A 21,528-nucleotide genomic window follows, 5' to 3' on the forward strand; every position below is an offset into this window, starting at 1 on the left:
AATTTCACAGTATGATAGCTCCCTGAAAGACATAATGCCATCTCAAGTCAAAGAGAGATCATCATTCAGGATGCAGATATAAGCTTGGTCCTAAGTAGTTCATTTTCTAAGTGCTGTCTCAGACACAACACATCACCCTCATCTGTAAAATCTATGCTGCAATAAAAAAGGTGGTAAGGATTTAGATGCTGTTAAATTTACATATAATGTATTTTGTTTCTTGAACTGCCTTTTTTTTTTTAAAGTAGACTATCTTTCTTACAAATGTAATATAGACTTGCTAAGGCAGATGTACACAGAAAAAAACACACAAAGGAAAAACAAAAGTTATAATTACCTATCATTAACTACTCTATATTGAAATGGTATCCTAATTCAATATTATTAAAACCTTTACATGTGTTTTAAGCTTATTGCACATAGTTCTATCATAAAGATGTATGATCATTTAGCTATTGTGCTAATCTTATTTCTTAAAAATTTAGTACCATAGTCTTGTAGATGTTTATCCTGTTGAAATCTTCCTTTGAAATGTGTTTCATTTTTTTCATGTTTATGTGTGTGGTATGCATGTACGTGTATACATGTTCTTTTTTTCATGTGTTGATGGGTAGATATGCATGTGTGCGTATAGAGACCCAAGGTTGGCATTGACATCAGGAATCATCTTCCATTGCTCTTCTGCCAGGACACCTTTGCCCTTCAGAGGATGCTGAATGATGTATGTGTGGTCCTTTTCTCCTGGGGAGGCAATTGCAGGCCTCCTGCAATCTGTGTATACCATGCTGCAGAGATGAGAGACAAAGGATAGGAACGGCCAGGGAGTGGGAGTTACTGTCTCTTGTGGGAAATATCTTAGAACTGACCTTCAGGGTATGACTTACACTTCTGGGGACAGAAAGGAGTGTCTTAAGGCTGTGAGTGATGCTATCACCAGTTGCTAACCTGCAGAGACTCTGAAGCAGCTGAGAAGCAGCCAGTGACTCAGCATTCTTGAACAGAGAAACTCTTTGTGTGCAGTGTGTTGCAGCTCTGGGGGAAAGCTTCACCAATGGAAGTGTTGTAGATCTGAGGGGAAAGGCTTCCCCATTGTGACAGCTCTGAGGCGATAAGTATCCTGGCAGTCAAAAACCAAGAAATACACAATCACACTGCACAACAAACCTTGCACAAGAGATTTATTGGCAGAGACAAGAGGTTGGCTGCCTCTGCTTGGGTGAGGAGCAGAAAGGAACTGAGCAGAAGGCAGGCTTTATCTAGGGCTTCTCCAGTGGAGGGGCTTTCCAGGTGACCTGGGATTGGAGGTATTATGTGGCCTGGTTTTAGGACAAGCTTGGGGATTGGTGAGATTTTGAGCTCAGGGTATTTAGAGATTGGTGGGTTTTGGGTAATTTCTTTCACCTGTAAGTGAGCTTGGACCCTTTAGCCTGCAGGCAGCTGTGAAGAGAGCTGTGGCCTGCACAGTAAGGAACATGATCAGCTATGGCTCCTTTTCTGGTCTCAAGCACTTCTAGCAGGGCCCTCTAGTCCCTTTTTACAGATGCTCCCAGGGTACAAATGAGAAGTCCTCTGCAGGGTCCATGAGCAGAGGCAAACAGCCAATGTTTGAAAGCTGGCGGTGACTGACTGTCAAATCCCTTCCTCCTCAGGACCCTTAGTTCCTGGGAAGGGAACTTTGGAGGCCCCGTAACTCATGCTTTCAAGCAGGTATTGGATCTGTCAGCAGGAAATAAAGTATTGTATGAACAGAGTTATAAGGAGAGACGCAGAAGGAAGTGGGAGGGCAAGCTGAGATGCCCTGGGATTCTAGAGGGAGCGTCTGCAGAGGTGAGTGAGGCAAGCAAGCTGAGATAAATAGGTTAGAACTATGCAGAGTCAAGGTCAAGGAGGTACTCCAGCATCAGCATCAGGCAGGGAAGAGCAGCCTGAGGCAGAGCAGCAGCGGGATCTGAGAACCACTCACCCACTCATCCCTGGGAAGCCTTCCACAGACACACCCTGAAGCTTCCTGCATCCACAATGATATTGCTTCTCTCCCCATTGGTTAGCCATGCTGGAGATGGGCAGCCTTCAGGGTTTCGTGAAGATTCTGGTTGAAGGAATCCCCTTGGGTACTAGGAAGAAGGAAGAACTTGAGGCATCTTCTGGATGTTCTGGATTTGAACTTGGAGAGGTACATGGTCCTGGGAGTTGAATTTTGCTGGGTACTTGAAGTTTTTTACTCAGCCATTTCAGTTTGCAAAACCCACATTTTAAAAGGGGTGCTATCAAGAAATCTGAATTAATTTACAGTTTATTTTTTTTTTTTGTGACTTGTATATTTCTGGTTTTGTCATTGTTGTTCTTCCTGAGTTTTTTCCCCCATCTTTTCTAGTTTCTGCTGCTTACCTTCAGTTTACTGATCACCCGTGTGCCAAGTAATACAATATTTCAGAACAATTTTTCATTAAAGGGTAGTTCAGTCCAGGATAAGCCATTGAACAAGCCATTTGTAAAAGCTGGATGTTCTAAAATAGGATGTGACTACAGATAACCCCTTGCATTAGCCACAGCATCCATGAAAACTTTTTAAACTTTAGTTTTGTTTAACTTGGAAGGAACTTTGAAAATAATCTCAGCCTGTACTGTCCTGAGTCCCAGTCTCAGAGAGACATCAGAGGAGAGACACACAGCCAGCCTTGGCCTGTAAAAAATGATTTAGAGTTGGCAAGGGCATTCAAATCTAGAATTCACCCATGTAGATCAAGGTGGCTTGTGGCTCAGACACCACATTAGTGACTATTTGGGCTGCATGGTCCTGTGGTGGAGTCTGTCCTGGACCCTGAAGGGCGATGACTGTTCTATTTGATGGTAGAGCTGCTGCCTCTCCACCCAGACTTTCTCCCATGGTTGTATGAATTGAAGTTCTAGGGTGGAGGGCACATCTATGTTATAGATTCTACAAGCCTGGATAACTAAGTAGAGCTTCCATGGTTGTGGAGAGTTGCAATGTTTTTGGTCCAGAGACAAATGTTCTTGAACCATCTTAGCCCACATCTGTGTTTGACCCAACATCTTCATGACTATTAGATTAAATCCTTGAAACTCTACAGACCCCTACATTTGATATGTCATCCCATATCAAATGAGGCACATAGTAGAACTGTACCTGCCTGCTTGATATTGCTATATGTATTTGGAAAATCGTCTTGATTTGTGATTTTCCTTGTTCTGTTGCTATAAAAACCTCATGGAATCATGACTATGTGGAAACACAGCATTTGGAACAACCTGAATGTGGGTTCCTGGACCATATTTGACTCCAGGGTAAACTGTTGCTGTGCCTTTCAGGGTGAGAGCTGTGTTTTTTTTTGTGTTGACAATTGAGAGATGAAGTGGTTGCAACCCTTGAAGGCTGAATTTGGAAAATGTCAGGGTTCAAATCATTCTTTTCCACCCTCTCAAATATCGTTTCCCAGAGCTGGAGAGATAGCCAGTCCAGTGCTTAAAAATGTGTATGACGCTTGCAGAGGGCCTGAGTTCAATTCCCTGCACCTGTGTTTGGTGGCTTTAACCACCTGTAATTCTAGCTCAGGTAAATCTGATCCCCCCCCTCAATAATAAGAAATTTCTTTAAAAAAAATTCTTTCTCCAGCACAGATAAAACCCCTCTGGGCATTGGAGCCCAGCAGGGAAGAAAAAGAAGGCTGTGCTGTTCGGCAAAGTAGACAGCATGTCTGTAATCGATGTATTGATCCTCCTGTTCCAGTGCAGCAGAACTCATTGTCCTTTCCCTCACCATTCTTGGCAATGGCTTTGTGATCTCATTATTAAATTACCAACAAGAGCATTTGGAACAGTGTCTGCCAGGCACTGGTCTGCACTGGTCCTCAACAGGCCTCTTCAGAATATTTATTAAGCAGCCTGGGATAGTGGGCATTTAATCTCTCTTTGTGGTCAATAAATTGAGGCTTCGGGAGGTGAGGTAAATGGCCCAAATATTATGCAAGCTATGCATAAGGAGAAGAGCTGAAACCAACAGGGTGTCTGGTCTCAATGCACATGCTTGATTTCTTAGCTAAGATATTAGCCAGCTGTTTTATTTGCCCTTTGCCTGGTGCTTATAAAACTGCCTGTAAAGTCCATAAAACCACACGGCTTTGCAAAAGTACAATGTTGGTTAACCCACTGCCTGAGCATGTGAAGCAGCTTCCTACAGACAGGTTTCCTTGTTGCTCTTTGCAGCTTAGTTTTCATTTTAGTTCATGATTATGTGTCCACATACGGCAGATAAGAGAACAGAGAGTGACTGTCCTCCCTCAGCAGCCATCACCTGCCAATAATGCCTCTGATAAGGATGGGACCTTGGGGCACCTCCCCCATCCATGCCGGATTTCCATTGGGGTGGCTTTATGTGGGCCTTGTGTAGGGTGCCACAGCTGCTGTGAGTCGATGCATGCTTTGTCCGCATCATGCCCAGAAGTCAGCATTTCATACCCCTCATCTCTATCCATCAGCTCTCACGTTCTTCCTACTCTTACTTCTGGGAAGTCTCTGGGTTCCAGATGGTGGGAAGTTGATGTAGATGATTCAGCCACAGCTGAGTTCCCAGAATTAGCACTTTGGCCAGTTAAAAGTCTCTGCATTACCTGCTGCCTACTGCAAAAAGAGACTTCCCTGGCCAGGGTTGAGAGTAGCCTAGATCTATGGGTATAAACAAAGATTTAGAATGAAATTTGACAGCATAGCCATTTAAGAAAACAATGGTAGGAACTCTCTAGAGCCTATGATCTTCCTAGTCATGGACTTAATCTGGGTTTAGAGTACCAAGCATGAAATCCATACAGTGAAGCAGGCCTCATATCAAATCAGGAAATGCCTGGTTACACTCATAATGATCATGCCACTATCATACCAGTAGGCACATCTTGCCAGCAGGGCAGTATTTTGATATACAGGGTCCAGCACTGGCTAAGACCATTAATGCCTTTTCTGCCTCCGCAGCCTATGAAGCACCTTCTGGCACTATGTAAGCTAGCCAGTTGTCTGCTCATCTTGAGATTGATTTCTGCATGCCCCACATCTGAAATGAGTGGTGTCTTCAGTAATGTGGTCTTATCAGTACTTAGGCTGTGCAGATAAGAGCTGTGACAACAGCCTGTGTTATCGGGTGTCTTAGTCACTGTTCTATTACTGTGAGAGACACCATTACCAAAGTAACTATTATAAGAGGAAGAATTTAATTGGGGCTTTACTCACAGTTTCAGAGGTTTAGTGCATTATTATCATCATGGTAGGAAGCATGGCAGCATGGAGGCAGATGCTAGAACACTAGCTGAGAGCTCCATTCTGATCCATAGGCAGAGAGAGAGAGAGAGAGAGAGAGAGAGAGAGAGAGAGAGAGAGAGAGAGAGAGACTTTGGGCTTGTGTGGTGTGCTGAAGCCTCAAAGCCCACCTCCAGTGACAGTTTCTACAAAGATGTATTGTAGTTAGAGTTTCCATTGCTGTGAACAGACACCATGACCATGACACCTGTTATAAAGGAAAACATTTAATCAGGGCTAGCTTACAGTTTCAGAGGTTTAGTCTATTATGGACATGGTGGGAAGCATGGCGGTGTGCAGGCAGATGTGCTGGAGAGGTAGCTGAGAACTCTACATCTTGATCTGCAGGCAGAAGGAGACCATATCACACACAGGGTGTAGCTTGAGCATATGAGACTTCAAAGCTGACCCCACAGTGACATACTTCCTCCAACAAGGCCACACCTTCCAATAGTGCCACTCCCAAGCATTCGCATGAGTCTATGGGGGTCATTCCTATTCAAATCAGCATACACAGCCACACCTACTTCAACAAGGTAATCTGTCTAGTCATTTCAAATAGTGCCACCCCTTGGTGACTAAGTATTCAAATATATGAGCCTATGGGGGCCGTTCTTTTTCAAACCCTGACATGGATATAGCTGGGGCCTCCGTGGCCAATAACTCATAAGGAGGTATCACACACGTAAAGCTAAGACTTTCATTTCATAATTCATGCCTTCTGAGAACACCTTTATCCAGTCATGCAGGGTACTCATGTTCAAACTGCCTTTTAAAATTCTTTTTAAAATTAGCTTAGTGACTAGTCGATTTCCATATGGCTTCTTTGTGCATCCTCATCTCAGGCTAACTTACTCTTGTGTCTCCTCTCTTCATCTCCGCCCCCATCTCCACTTAAACCTTTAGCCCTCAGAGTTTCTTCTGCCCCCTCTCAGTTGTCTGTGTTCTGCTGCTGCCCCGTCTGATTGTTTTTCCTTGGTCTGGAGGGTCATCAGTTTCCATATAGCGTTCTCATGAAAACTTCATATTTCATTATTTAATACTCTTTTTCCCCCTCTAGAATTCATCTTCGAATAGGGGAAAAACCAGTGATAAACGTTTATTTTTCCCCAATGGCTAATAAATTGCTCCCGTACCATGTATCAGTCCAGTTCTTCTCTCTCTATTGATTTGGAATTGCAGAGTACCTAGAGTTTGGAGGGAGGGGCTCCTTTCATATGAAAATAACTGAATGAAATCAAATTACAGCACAAAGAGTGAACACCCTCATGCTTATTGAAAGGTTCTGGAGAGAATTACATGCACTATTTTTGGAGAATATTTTCAGTTTGATGCTTTTATACGGTTGCTAGAATCCCAACGGTTTGTAGTATTATTTTATAATCAGGAAAACCACACATCACATATCATCTTAAACTATTGTGCCTTTGATTGAATAAGGGAGAGGGTTTATAAATTCAGCCTATTTTCTTCACAGAATTATTTCCCCAGCCTTTGCTATATTGTAGACTGTTCTCTAAATTCTGACGGCAGCGCTAGCTAATTTTCAGCCTTATAATGTGCCCATATCTCAAATTCATCACCCCATAAACTTTGCAAGCAGAGAAGATAAGTGCGTGATTTTTTTTTTCAAGTGAGGAATTACAGTTCACTTTCAGAGCAGAAAAAGTAAAACTCCAGGCATGCAACTGAATCACTGGAAGGGAGATGAGCAGAGGCATGGTAGTGCTACTTACCTCGCAGTCAGCTGTCTGGTGGCATTCTTTTTCCACTTGCTTTTGGCTTCCTCAGCAACCTTGAAAATACCTACTTTCCCTCCTTTCCCTCAGGTGTTGAGAAGACAAGCCACTTTCCCTCGAGGACACAGTTATAAATGCCATCCCTTGCACCTTGTGAGGGAACCCTGTACGTGCTGCACTAGGCCTGCTGTTTGGGAATCTGTCCAGATATGTTTTGGTATGTTGGAGTTCATAAGTATAATCTCCACACCTGTGTAAACATGTGTATCATGCCCAGTAAGACATGGTTTTATTATTTTGTCCCTTTTGTAAAGTTTCAAGTGTGAAAGCTAGTGGCCCATGTCATTAATGGATGACACAAGGAAATGAAAGGCAAAGGCCAATTCATGACAGGGCTCAGCTGTCTGGGGTGTGTAATCCACTGACAGCGTCATAGTAAGAATAAAGAAAGGCTGGGCATAGTGGTTTAAGCCTTTAATCTCAGCCCTCAGAAGCAATCCAATCTCTGAGTTTGAGGCTAGCCCAGCCACACAGTGAGAGTCTTAAAAAACAAAAATAATAAAGAAATAAAAGAAGGAAGGAAGAAAGAGATAAAATAAGGAAATCGGGGTGGAGGCAGGCTCACAGAGTTGGAGGTGATGTTGGATCTATTAGTTAACGAACTTCCATGAACTCTCAGGGCTGCCAGAAGCTATGGAGGACATAGGTAGGGCCTCCCTGAGGCCTCCAGACCACAGGGAAGAAATTCTCGGTGTCGCAAGCCCTCCAAAGAGAAGGGGTTTGTTGTGTTCTCTAAGGAGGGCACACTAGAACTGCATCAGGTTGCTCTGTGTTGTGTGGAATATCAGCTTCCGAACAGCAGACTTGACCTGAGTTACTCCATTTTGATAGATGCACCAAGAAAGACAGACTCCACATCTTATTTACACAATAAACAGCAGCCATCTGCCAGCCCTCCAGGAGGCAAAAACTTATCATTTATGTGTGTCAATAAATAAAAATATTGGCAAACATATCAAATCACGTCAGAAACACTGGCCACATGAGCCCATTGACAAGAGAAGCTGGACACCCTCACCTGGGACTATAAATGGAGGGACTTAAGACCAAACTGCAGGTGGTATGCCAACCAGTCACCCTGTCCCTCATTCCACCTCTGGCTGTGGGCCCCTGCTCCAGCACAGTTCCTCCTGTCTGTGACGCTCAGCCTACTTCAGAATGACCCATGAAACACCCTGTCACTCTAAGCTGCACCTGATATCTCTGTCCCTACGGGCCCTTCTTGCCCCTTTTAGCTCCCTGCCTCTGACTTCAGGACAGCCTCTCTGAACTCTGCAGGTCCTTTTTGTACATACAGGCGCACAGGGAGTGTGTACACATATTCACACACTGTTGTGTAAGGCGTAACCTGTGACCTGAGGGTTACCATTGCTTGTTAAATTTAGAATAAAGGGATCCCATTGTTGCCAACTATTAGTAAAACTCCAGATTCCTCAACCAATTGCAGCCAAGGAAAATGATGCAGCTTTGAGTAGTTTATTGTTGCCCAAGAAGGCAAGTTTGACCGTCTGGTTCTAACGTAACACACTCAGACACCCATGCTCTGTCGCCCACCGTGCTCCAGTCTGAAGGGTGGTGTCAGTCTCATGCATACACGCATAACCTCCCAGTTTCATGGCACGGAGGCGCCCGTCCTTGCTTTCCATTGAATATGCAGATTCATGCTATTTTAAGACTCTGGTGGTCATTTTTAGGTTAGAGAAGAACACTGCCCAGAGCTGAGTCAGATCTGCTCTCCCTTTGTTCAGTGGGCCTTTTGTGATAGGAAACAAAAACATGTGTATTAAATTAGAAGAAGTCAAGGGTGGAAAATGCTCACTGAGATGCTGGTGGGTGAATCCCTCTCCACATGAGATTTCGTTGTGTTTCTGTGTGTGTGTGTGTCTGTGTGTGTGTGAGAAGGTTGACAGCAGAAATGGGGAACAGAATTAGGAACAATTACCCAACAAGCAACTTAAGGAAGGGAAGGTTCACTTGGGGCTGACAGTTTAAAGTTAGAAGCCATGGCAGCAGGAGCAGGAGGCGGCTGGCCACACTGCATCCACAGCATCCACAGTCAGGATGCAGAGAGATGAGTGCTGGCTCCCTTCTGTTCACTCCAGAGCCCCAAGCCAGCGAATGGTGCTGTTGGGGTTCAGGGTGGCTCGTGCCGCTTACCCAACCTCAAAACTCCCTCCAAGAGCACTCCAAGGCCTGCCTCCTAAGTGACTCTAGACCCTGACCAGTTGACAACTGATGCCAGCCCTCAGGGGAGCACACTTTCCCTGAGGGATTTCGCTTCACTCTGTGTCTGCTTTGGGGTCCTTTCTCAATGAAATCTAATTTGTAACAAGATCTGTAGTGTGGAGCTTCACTGGCCTAGTTTTTCTCAGCTAGAAAAAAACATTCTTTTCTACGGAGAAGTAGGCAAATGGGGTATTTTAGTACAGAGATAATATGATATTTGTCAGCCTATCTACAAAGTTCAATGAAGTAGGATATAAATTTCAAACAAAAATTCTTATGAAGAAATACCAATCTTTTCGGATTACTTTCATCCAGCTTCTGGTTTGCCAGAAGTTAACAGGGGTTGATTCAAATGAAAGATGCTATTAGGCAGGGGTTTCTGGTTGGTGCGAATTGTGGAGGCTGCCTAGCCTTCCATTCAAAGAGGGAAACTGACCTATTGCTACACATATAAAATAATAGTCACTTGGCCCAAGACATTCTAGACATGTGATCTAGTCCTGGAGGCAGCAGCATTAACTGGTGACTGAGAGATTGCTAAGCACTATACTGTGGCTGTTCATCTCATGAAAAAATACAACACCCTTGAAGCCACAGTATGATGACCTAGCAATATCCTGGCACACAGTAGGTTCTTAGCAAAAGTCATTCCTTGAATAAACTAATGCTTCTCCTCCAAAAACAGTCATTATTAGTATTTGGGAACTGGCTTAGGAAGAGGTTTTAAGACTCTCCCTTCTGTGTTTCTACCCTTACCACTCAGTTGTGAATTCTGTATGACGTCTCCATTACCTAGCAGGCTCTCTGGAAGGAACTGGGGTGCAAATGTGCATAGGGGCATGTCCTGTTTGTATGGGGCTTGCGGACCAATGGGGACACAAGCATTGACTCCATCATTTCACAATCAAATGTGCAGTTAAGAGCCAAGGACAATCCACGATGCCACCGAAGTCTGTATCAGGAACATGATGTGGCCAGAGAGGGCCAGGAATGAAAATCATTATTACCTGTCTCATAATAGTAACAAGGGGGATAAGGCAGTTCCAGAACAGGGCCAGTGAGAAGACCATGAATGAAATGGTAGAGGTGGGGTATAAACTATTCCAGACGCACACGCTGAGTCTGGATCATATCAGCACCTCCTGGCGTGTGCCTCTGACCATCTTTCCTGCTTCTTGCATCCACTTGGGTTCTCCTAGAGCTAGAAGCTCTGAATTATCATTCAGAAGCTTGTTCGGATAATGCTGCCCAATTCCAGCTTGAACAGTCTCAGTTTGTGTGTGTTTACTTCCTTCCTCCCCCAACAGGGTTTCTCTGTGTAACAGTCTTGGCTGTCCTGGAACTCACTCTGTACACCAGGCTGGCCTTGAACTCACAGAGATCCACCTGCCTCTGCCTCCCAAGTGTTGGGATTGAAGGCGTGAGCCATCACCACCTTGCTAGTGTGTGTCCTTCATTCTCAAGCCCTTCTTATTTCTCATCTCCACTTGCATTCTGAGCCCAGGCCCTGTCTACCTGCTTTCCTATTTGGTCTTACTTATAGCAAAGAACTTGTTTCTGGTTGGTTTTTCTGCTCTGTGTTATGGTGTGTGTGTGTGTGTGTGTGTGTGTGTGTGTGTGTGTGTGTGTAGGGGTGGGCAGTTTCCCATGTGAGGCATACATAAACTACCAAAAGGCAGAAGCCTTGTCTATCCCATCTGCTCACTTTTACATCTTAGATGCAGGCAATGGTTCTTGGCGCCTTGTAGGTGTGAAATTTTTTCATATGTAAATTGGTTAAAAGATTTGAGGGATGGAGCAAAGAGGAGTGAAAATGATGCTTTTTCTGTTAAGGTGATAATTTGGAAACATCTCTACTATGTATGAGGTACTGTTTGACACAGCTGGTCTATCACACTTCATCCTGGTCTCTCTCTCTCTCTCTCTCTCTCTCTCTCTCTCTCTCTCTCTCTCTCTCTCTCTCTCTTTCTCTCTCTCTCTCTCTTGCCTATCCTACCACAGGCAGAAGACCCTAAGTAGGCATGGCTGTCCATGGCACAGGGCACCATGGGAGTGGTAGTTCATATGAGTAAAGGAACGGCCGCTGCTTCTGGAACCTATAGGACTTGTTCTTCCTATAGTTTATTGCTTCAGGGCATCCAAGGCAGTGTTGTGTGCATTAGTGTTTGGTTGTGTTTTGCAGTGGGGGGAAGAAAACATGAATTGTAGTGTTTGACAATTTCTGTGATGCTAATGCTATCAAAGAACCAGTATTACCCTATCAGTTCATGGAAAATACATCTAGGAAGGTGTGCCCACAGCATGTAAAGGTCGTCTGCACCCACTGCTGACAAGGGACAGGCATTCCAGGGTCATCCCATCTCAGGACCCTCCCAGGTTTGTGGGTTTACCATGGTGATGATCTTCTCCCCAGATGGACCAGGAGTGTTTTATCATTTTGTCCAGGTTCTAATGGAACCCAGCTTCTTCCTGGATGCTGCAGATGTTGACTTCAACCTTCCATCTCCTTTCGTTGTGTCTTATGCAGACCCAAGATGGAGAACATGGAAGACTGCTTCTTGCCTTTGGCCCAAGAAGACATGCATTGATCCTCTCATCTTGCCAGCCTTGGAATCTATATAAAATACTAAAGATTATATTCTGACACTTGCCACTGACAGCCAGCCTTTCTATATGTGGCTGTGATATGAGAACAGCTAAACAAAAGACTATTTTTGTTCCTCTTCCATGAAATGCATAGATCCAGAGAACAGCATAATGACCATTTTCACTGCCAAAAACTAGGGTGTTGATTTTCTGTGTCTTCAGAACTCATAATGACAAGCCTGGGTCTTTGGATAGTTGCTGGATGAGAGCAGTCAATACACCACCAAGAAGCAGCTTTTCTGTGATGAGTGGGCAAATCTTTTATAAGCAAGGAAAATAGACTTAAATGTCATTATGCACAATTTGAATGTGCCACATGATCATAATGACATCAAGATTAAAAAAATGAATAGAGCAGAGATTTGAAGGTGATTCATCGAACTGGTAACTTGGATGGCGCTCGATCTGGATGATCAAAATATTTGAATTTCTTTTTCTTCTACTTTTAAAATTTTTCCAGATTTTGTGGAGGAAGGAGAAAAATAAATCTGGAAGATTTTTTAAAATCCTGACCATTACTTTGATAAAAGAAATCAATATGGTTGAACTGGTAGAGACAAGAGACAAGCAAAGAAATAATTCATCAGCCGACAAGGTCTGAGGGAGGCCTGTTGCTGCCTTGAACTTGTGTCTGGGGTGTGGGTAGGCATCTCAGACCCAGGGTCAGCTCTTGAAGCCCAGCTGACTTCTTTGGCATCACTGCAACCTGCCCCTCTGCTGTAGTAACTGAAACTTGCTGTCTGGATCAGTGGTTCTAGTGATGACCAGAGGAGAGATCTCAGGGATAATCCAGGAAAATGGACACGGCTGTGAGTGATGGCAGCACACGTGAATTACAAATGATTCTAAGAATACCATGAGTTGGAAATCGCAGCAAAAATCAGGAGTTGGGACTCAGGATCAGGGAAAAATAGGTAGCACCCATCCCAGATGCCCACAGAGAACTATGCCTAAGGATAGCTTTGAACTCTGTGACTTAAGAAGGGACTCTTTAAGGGTGTCACCCATGCTGGTGTATTGTCTGCCTAGAATGGACAGGCTGTATCTATAGTATGTGGCACGCCTCTGGGGAATTGTTGTGATTGCTCCCACAGGCTGTGCCAATAACAGATGTTATCATGCCCCACACGCCTCAACTCAAAGCTCTGCAATTCTCTTCTCAGGCACCAATCTACCTTCTAGACTTAAGGCAGGGTCTCACAGTGGCCTGGAGATCAATGATTAGCTAGATTGGCTGGCCAGTGAGCTCCATGAATCTTCCTGATTTTGCCTCCTTATTGGTGGAATTACAAATGTACACCACCGTGTCTAATTTGTCTATTTGTTTTTTGTGAGTGTCTTCTTTCTTTCTTTTTTGTTTTATTTTGTTTGTTTGTTTATTTGTTTTGTTTTTTGAGACAGGGTTTCTCTGTATTGCTTTGGAGCCTGTCCTGGAACTAGCTCTGTAGACCAGGCTGGCCTCAAACTCACAGAGATCTGCCTGCCTCTGCCTCCCCAGTGCTGGGATTAAAAGTGTGCTCCATCAACACCCGGCTCGGCTCATGTATTTGTTTTTACTTTTGTTTTTTATGTTTTTTATTTTGTGCTGCTCAATATGGTCTCTGGGTATTGGACTCGGTCCCATGTTTTCAAGGCAAACACTTTGTGACCCGAGCTATTTCTCCATCCCAGGGCTCTCTTTTGCTAAGATGTCTGATTTCTTTCTGCTAAGCCTTGGTTTCTTACACACTTGTTTGAAGCTCAGGCTTTGAGGCCAGAGTCTTCATTTGTTCAGGCTTTATGAAGGTGTTGCAGACCACCAGCTGACGTCCCAGACTGGCCTACACCAGACATCATCTTCCTGCCTCTGGCTGGTGGCCCTGTGGCTTTGGCCTCTCCCAGCTCTAGTTTCTCTGTATAACAGGAGAATTTTTTCAGAAGGCTTCCATTACCCCCCTACCAGGTGGCTAATGAAAGCAACAGTAGCCCCCAGCACTCACTCCCAACACCATTACCTGTCTGTCCAGACTTCCTGCTCTCCAAGGCTGACAGAGAATTACTGTCTGATTACAGCTTTGTCAGAGCCACCGCTACATAATGAACTTGGGCCTCTAGCTGACATGGCTTAGAGATTATGGGTAGGCAATGGCATCTCTCTACAGCCTGGACATGTACTGATTTTATGCAATGGGCGACAATGGTCAGAGCTGAACATATTATTCCTTTAGATGCTTTTGTTGCAATATGTTGGCTTCCTGCATTTGTTATTAAAACCGAATCCATTTTGCTTTCTTCAGAGTACACTAATTTCTGAAATAGAGAGTTCTGCAAAAAGAGAAGCAGGTTATTTTTGAGGTATCCACCATAGTGAAGTGGGAGCCTCCTTGAAGATGGGGCTTAGTGTTATTTCCAGGGCTTAGAGAAGCAGGGTGATCTAAGGCATGGAGAACGGTGGCTGTAGGGAAGGGAACTTGAAGTGAGTAGACTGAGCATTAATCATCAAACTCCACTGATTATAAGACAGTAGGACTCAGATTCCGAAATAACCACCATCTGTGTGCCCTGAGGTCTGGTTCTCAGCCCTTTGATGTCTAAATGTCACTCATCAGAGACCTGCACAGGCCCCAGTGGAGAGTTGGTTGTTTCAGTCCATTTGAACTAGAACAAAGCAACCTCCACTTTCTTGAAAAACAACTTAAACAATCGTTGCCATAGTGACCACACATCAGAGGTGTCCTCAAGCAAAGCTAATGACAGTACAAGGCTCAGCTACATGACCCCGACAATTAGGGGTAAACGCAAGGAACTCAACAAGTGAAGCTGGGTTTATTCAAGTGCCCTTCTGCTTAGTGTCACCTCCAAAGGGCTTCTCTTTCCTGAAGCGGATCTCCCTGGAAATGCATGAGCTGACTCTCACAGGAGCTGGTAAGTTGCTACTCCCAGAAGGATGGAGTTCCTTAGCAACAATGGATTGATTGTTTGCCCTGTCTTGTCAATCGATTTCTCTAGATTCTGCTCTCGGGTCCCATTGTTTTCAAACTCATCACTAGAATGAAATACTGCCAATGGGGTGAAACCGACGTGCGTCCCTCCCCAAAGAAAATTAACCAAAGGAGCACATTGGTCTGGCCTAGCTGCACTGCCGATTCCAGGCTGAATTAATGCTTTGCACAAAGCTCCAACTCTGGAACAATTACAGCCAATATAATGAAACATGTGCACACACACACACACACACACACACACACACACACACACACACACCTGCAACTCTGTGTCACTTGCCTTTCTTCGATTACTAATATATTAGTGGAGGGGAGTTATTTTTGTTCCTATACTCTGGACATCTCCTGCCCCCTTTTCCACAGAGGTAGGCCTTTATCCCTGGAGGTGACTCTTCTCCCTGAGCACTGCTGTCCAGCCAGGACAGTGAGCATTCCAGCAGGGCCTCGGCTTCTGTATCAAAGAGGCAAGAAACTGTTGCCATAGATTTGCTTTCTTAGGCACTAGAAACAAGCATTAAGCAGGAAAAGTACAGAGCATGGTGAAAGAGAGGTGTGGAGGACCCCACTATTTGGGAGCAGGAGCTGTAGAGTTCTCTCGGGAGATAGTGAGATGAGATCATAAATAAGAAACGGCCAGTGCTGAGCAATAAGGAGGGATGCGGGGGTATCTGAACCAGCTCTGTGAACGATAAGGATGAGTCTGGTCCCACTGTCTGTATGTTGACTTTGCAGCTTCTCAGAGCCCACCCACAGCCACAGGCAAGCCAACTCCCCATACCTCTGTAAACCCTCTGGCTTGCCTTGGCTCCTGGAGGTAAGTAGGCTCGGACAAGTAACAACACGTTCGTGTGTTTCTGTTGTCACCTCCATGTATGTGTGTGTCTGCCATTCCCTAGGGCAAGACATGACCAAGCTGGCCTGCTGGCCCTGAGAAAAGAAGGAGAGCTATGGGGAGCAGAGCTACCCGGTCAGGCTGACCCCGCCCTACCCAGGCTCAGGAGCTATGTAAGAGCCTGTTGCTGCATGCTGTGGTGGATGAATTTCAGAGTTAAGGCCATGAATTTCTAAAACACAGAAAACCTGCTTGGACAGGGCTCACATCAGGCTCTAGGGCACCAAAGCCCTATTTCAGAAATAGATTTCTGGAACGTTCAAACATTGGGGAATTCAGACACTGGCTTGAGAGTAGGGGAAGAAAGCCCAGTAGGTGCCAGGAGGGTAGAAAGCTCCAGGTGGGTCTTTCCATTCCAGCATGGACAAGGATATCAGGGAGAAGTTCAGCAAAGAAGCTGAGTGTTGAGTGTGGGCCCGACTGGAAGCCAGTGAGAGCACTCAGGATGGCGCAGGAGTCAGGGGGAGGAATGTCATAACCCAGACTTGTTTGTGCTTGAAGAGACCCTGACAACCCGGCAGGGAGGAAGAAGGAAATGGGTCTGGTTGCCGAATGGAATAAGATACACCTCACATTGCTAAAACACACACTCTTCAGGCTCAACCCTTAGTGGGGGAACTCAAGGCTGAGAAGTGACAGGCCTGACAAGAGAGTAATCATCATTTTACCCGAGAACAGGGTCGCACAGCTCATCCAGAATCCTCTTGGTCATCCCCAGGGCATGTGCGCATGCTTACATTTGTAGCTCAGGAACCTGAGGTTAGTGAGGTATAGCTGTTCATTCAAGAGGAGTCATCAAGAAAGCTCTAGAACTACTCAAGAGGCATCATCAAGAAAGCTCTAGAACTACTCAAGAGGCATCATCAAGAAAGCTCTAGAACCCAGGTTTGAACCTCTGGTTCCTGAATGTTGTCTCTTGAGGAAGGGTAGGACTTATGTCATGCAGGATGATCTCTGTGCTTCTGGCTCTGACGGGTTTTAACTTTGATCATTAAGAATGGCATTCTTCTACTTTGTTTTCTGTTGCTGTAACAGAATGCCACACACCTGGTGAATTATAAGCAATAGAAGTTTATTTGCCTCGTGGTTTCAGTGGCTGAGAAAGCCAAGATCAAGAGACTAGTTCTGGAGTGTCTTTAGGCTGCACCAGAACCTATGGAGGGCAACACATGACATGAGATGCCAAACGTGCTGGTTTAGATCTCACTCATTTTAAAAAGCCATTGATGTCACCAAGGAACTCCATCCTCATGACCTTATCTTCTAAAGGCCCTCCCTTCAACTTGTGACTGAATTTTTAATGCATGAACTCTTGAGATACCAGTTCAAAACCAGTGTGAACATCCAGTAGGTTGATTTTACTCTTGTTCAATGTATACCAAGAACTCTGATTATATTTGCTTCCTCGTGTAGACCTAATGGGGAGGTGATTTCAACCTCCACTTCTGTGGGGTTCATTTCATGGTCCCTGAAAATCAACAAGTTGTATCCCTAGCTACTCCAGGTATTGTTGAATATTATAAGGAGGATGCTGCACATGCTGTATTGCTAACCTGTCAAGATTGCAGGGCAGATTCCATGCACTGCTGCTCAGCCAACCCTGCAGGTACCCTTCCTGGACAGGATTTTTTCTTTTTAAAAAACCCTTAAATTATACTTATTTACTTAATTTGTGTGTGTGTGGTGTGGGTACACACATGCCACTGCAAATGTGTGGAGGTCAGAAGACAGCCTTAGGGAGTAGGATCCCTCCTTCTATCCTATGGGATTCAGGAATTGAACTCTGGACTTCAGGCTCAGTGGCAAGCGCCTTTGCCAAGGAAACAACTTACCAGTCCCTTGGACATTTCTGAGCTTTCAGATCCTTCAACTGTGGAAGGTACAACTGGGCTGGAGGCCTTGTGTTGGTGAGTGTCCTTAAATTTCACCCCATCTTTCTTTCAGGGGAATAGCCCACACCTTTGTAACCTATTAGTACTCCCATGGTAGCTGTCAATAGCTACCAAGACTAGGGTCTAAAATGATAATAACTGAAGTAAAGGGATGCTAACAGTCTGTAAATGCTGCCTGTGTAATGATGCCCAGCAAGCTCTGAGAAACTCCCGATCTACGAGCAAGATGACACATTTGTTTTGCCTGAGACACACATCTAAAGTGTACATTCTCTGTTCCAAAACATGCTTTAATAGGGTTTGTTTAATTTTGCTGGCTCCCAATTCAAACACTTGACTGCGTTAGTTGTCAGTGACTAATTGCAGGTTTGTATTTGTGCAGGAATTACTCAAAGCTACTCTTAAAATCTCTGTGCGCTCTTGGGGTGACTCACCTCTTCCAGCCCCACAGCTAACAGCAGGATTATACTGAAGGTGCTTCAGGACATGTGTGAGAGTGGATTAAGGTGACAAGCTGCCCCTGCTTTCCAGACCTTTCCTTTATTAATTGCTTATTACTTTTGGGCATGTGTGTGTGCATGCCCGAAAACCAGTGCACTATGGTGCATCCCATGCAGGTATGGAGGTCAGAGGACAGTCTGTGGGAGTCAGTTCTGCCCTCCTACCACTGACTTCCCAGGATGGAATTCAGGTCGCTTGGCAGCAAGTGCCTTTTTATCTCCTGAGTCATCTTTCTGGCCTCATCCTGTTTCTCTTCCCTTGTTTTTATTTCTTTACATTTATGTGTGTGAATGTGTATATACATGCAAGTGTGTGCATGGGTATGCATGTTTGCATGTATGCAGGTGTGTGTGTGTGTGTGTGTGTGTGTGTGTGTGTGTGTGTGTGTGTGTGTAAATCTAGAGGTCAGCCTCAGGTATCATTCATTCCTCATGATCTGTGTGTCTTGGCTTTCGAGATCAGGTCTCTCACCTTCAGGGAGTACACTGGCTGGTGGTTCCCAGGGATAAGCTTATTCCCATCTTTCCAGCACTTGGATTAATGTGCACTTCACTGGCTACACCATCTTTCCAGACACTGAGTCACATTTATTTATGTCTTTTATTGAAGCATAACATGTAGACAGAAGCACAGATAAAGAGGATCTAGGTAGAAGGGTTTCCAAGTGTGGGCAGAATCAGAACCAGGCTGGGCCTGGAAGCCTCCCAGCCCCCACCCCCACCCCCGGGCCCCTGGTGTCTACTGAGTTCTGCCACCTCTAAGGCTCTGTGCAAATGGAGTCAGAGTCTAAACTCTTTGGTCTTTCTCACTCACTGTTTGTGAGTTTCATCCATATCTACTGGTTTTTGGTGTGAGCCTAACCTTTAATGGCTGAGCCATCTCCCCAGCCCCTGGGTTTTGATTTTTTTTAAGATGGAGTCTCGATGAGTTACTCCTGTGAGCTTCAGTTCTATGTCCTCAGACCTCACCATCCTAAGGAACTCAGATTGCGGGCACACACAGCCACACTCAGCTCTAGCAATTGCTCATTTCTATTGCTATGTAGCCTTCTAGAACAAGCCACTATTTGTTTATATATTGTTAGTTCTGACCCTAGTAACTAAAAACTGGGATTCCCATTTTCAAATATTTATCAGTCATTTGTCCAACAACATTGATCCATTTATCTGACTCTTCTTCTTTTGGACTTTTATTTGTTTATTTTAAAATAATTACTTTTGATTTTAAAAATGTTTTAATCTATAGAATACTTCCAAGAATTATCTAAGGAATGCACACTTCTTTCTTTGCCTAAGATTCATCAGTTGTTAATCCTTTGTGACATTAGTTGGGTACTTTCTCGCTCGGTCCCATCCCTATCATCTCTTTCTCCCTCCTTTCTTTCCTCTTTTTATTGGACAATAATTTTTGAGCTTAAGTTGTAGACACCACACTTTATCTCTAAATGTTTAAGTAGAATACCTAAAACACAAGATTTTTTTTGAAACCCAAAACTGAGATAAAATCCAAGCAATTTAACATCTTCAAGCTACTACTACATAACACGTGAGCCCACACAATTTATTGACTGTCTGAATCACATCTGTAATAGTGTTCAGACCTGACCTGATCTGAGAGCAATGCACACTTAATTGTCACATCTCTTTTGTCCTTGTGGAGTAGGTCCTTCTCTTTCTTCTTTCTTTGTTTCTGATGATAGCGACATCTCTAAAAAGCATGCACTGTTAGAGTTGTAGCCAGTTTGAAGATAGCCGTGTTTGTTGAAACTCTCTGTTTTGGTTGGTTTCTGTTGCTATAACTAACAGAATAGGACAGATGAGGATAATTTGCTAAAAATAGAAACTCATTTCTCATAGTTCTAGAGAGTAGGAAGTCCATGGCCATGGTGCCTGTGACTGCTGAGGTGCTGTTTAGAAGTCCCAGGTCATGGTGAATGCCTTGGTGAGGACTGTTTGAAAGTCCCAGGTCATGATGTATATGACTCAAAGGTGAGTCCAACAGGCTAGTAAAAGCTGGGTGATGCCTCATCCATAAGACTCTCCCCACTCAGGAGACAGGAGTCCTCCCACCTCATCACCACTTGAAGGCCCTTGCTCCTGAGACCATCATCTCAACAACATCTGAATTTCAGAAAGGATACATTCAATTATTGTGTTCAGACCAAAGTTGACAAATTTACGATATGTCGCCTTCACCATGAAAACCCTGGACCATATTCGTTCCTCTCTTGGTAGAGTGACAACTCTTAGTTCAGAGCTTTAGTTTTTCTGCTTTTTATATTTATTTAATCATATGCAACATATATGTGTTAACAGAGACATATATTTATACACCAAGCTTAACATGTCTTTATTTGCTTTGAATGAAATGGCTTATTAATTTTGTTTTGAATAGTTTCCTCTTTTTGTTGTTGTTGGTGGTGATGATGGCAGGTTTGTTTATATTTATGTCATTGCTCTTACTGTCTATTTTGAGACAGGATCTCTTGTATCCCAAGTTTGTCTTGGACTCCCAATGTAGCCATGGCAGCCTTGAACTTCTGATCCTCCTGCCTCTACCTTTCTAACGTTGGCATGTCCCTTTAACATGATGTTAGGGGTTGAGTGCTCTGGACTGAGCTGTATTCCCAGCCCTTCCCACTGGTTTTAAACAGCTCTATTGACGGTAGAGCTGGCATAGCCTGACAGTGTTTCTCCAGATTGTCATTTGTCTTAGTTATTGGTGACAGGTTTTCTGTTTTCCCATATCTGCACTCATACCATGACCTTTATTTCTGCCTTTGATATTTTGGCATTTTCCCTTGAATGTTAGATTCACCTAAACATCTTATATTTACCATTTACACTTTTTAAAGATTTACTTATTTTGCATTTATGAATGTTTTGCTTGCGTGTACGTCTGTGTGCCACGTGCATACCTAGTGCCCTCAGAGAGAAGAAAAGGGAGTTTGATTCCCTGCAACTGGAGCTGTGGATTTCTGTGAGTCAACCATGTGGGAAAAAAACCCATGTAGTCTACAAGAACAAGTGCTCTTAACCACCGAGCCATCTCTCCAGCCCCTACCTTTTACATTTGAACATATTATGTCTTACTTACCTTAGAGTAAGAAGAGATGTAGCTTTTGTCCATGCAGTTAACTCATTGACTCAGTAGTATTTGTACACAGACAAGAATATATAAACCAATTGTAAGAAAGCCACTGCCTTGGTGGGGAAATACAACAGGACTCACACGCTCATTAGAGACCAATTCTCAGGCTTCATAAGTCTAAGAAGAAAGGTCCC

The sequence above is a fragment of the Phodopus roborovskii genome, unplaced genomic scaffold (assembly GCF_943737965.1).
Source record: "Phodopus roborovskii unplaced genomic scaffold, PHOROB, whole genome shotgun sequence".
Lineage (NCBI taxonomy): Eukaryota > Metazoa > Chordata > Mammalia > Rodentia > Cricetidae > Phodopus > Phodopus roborovskii.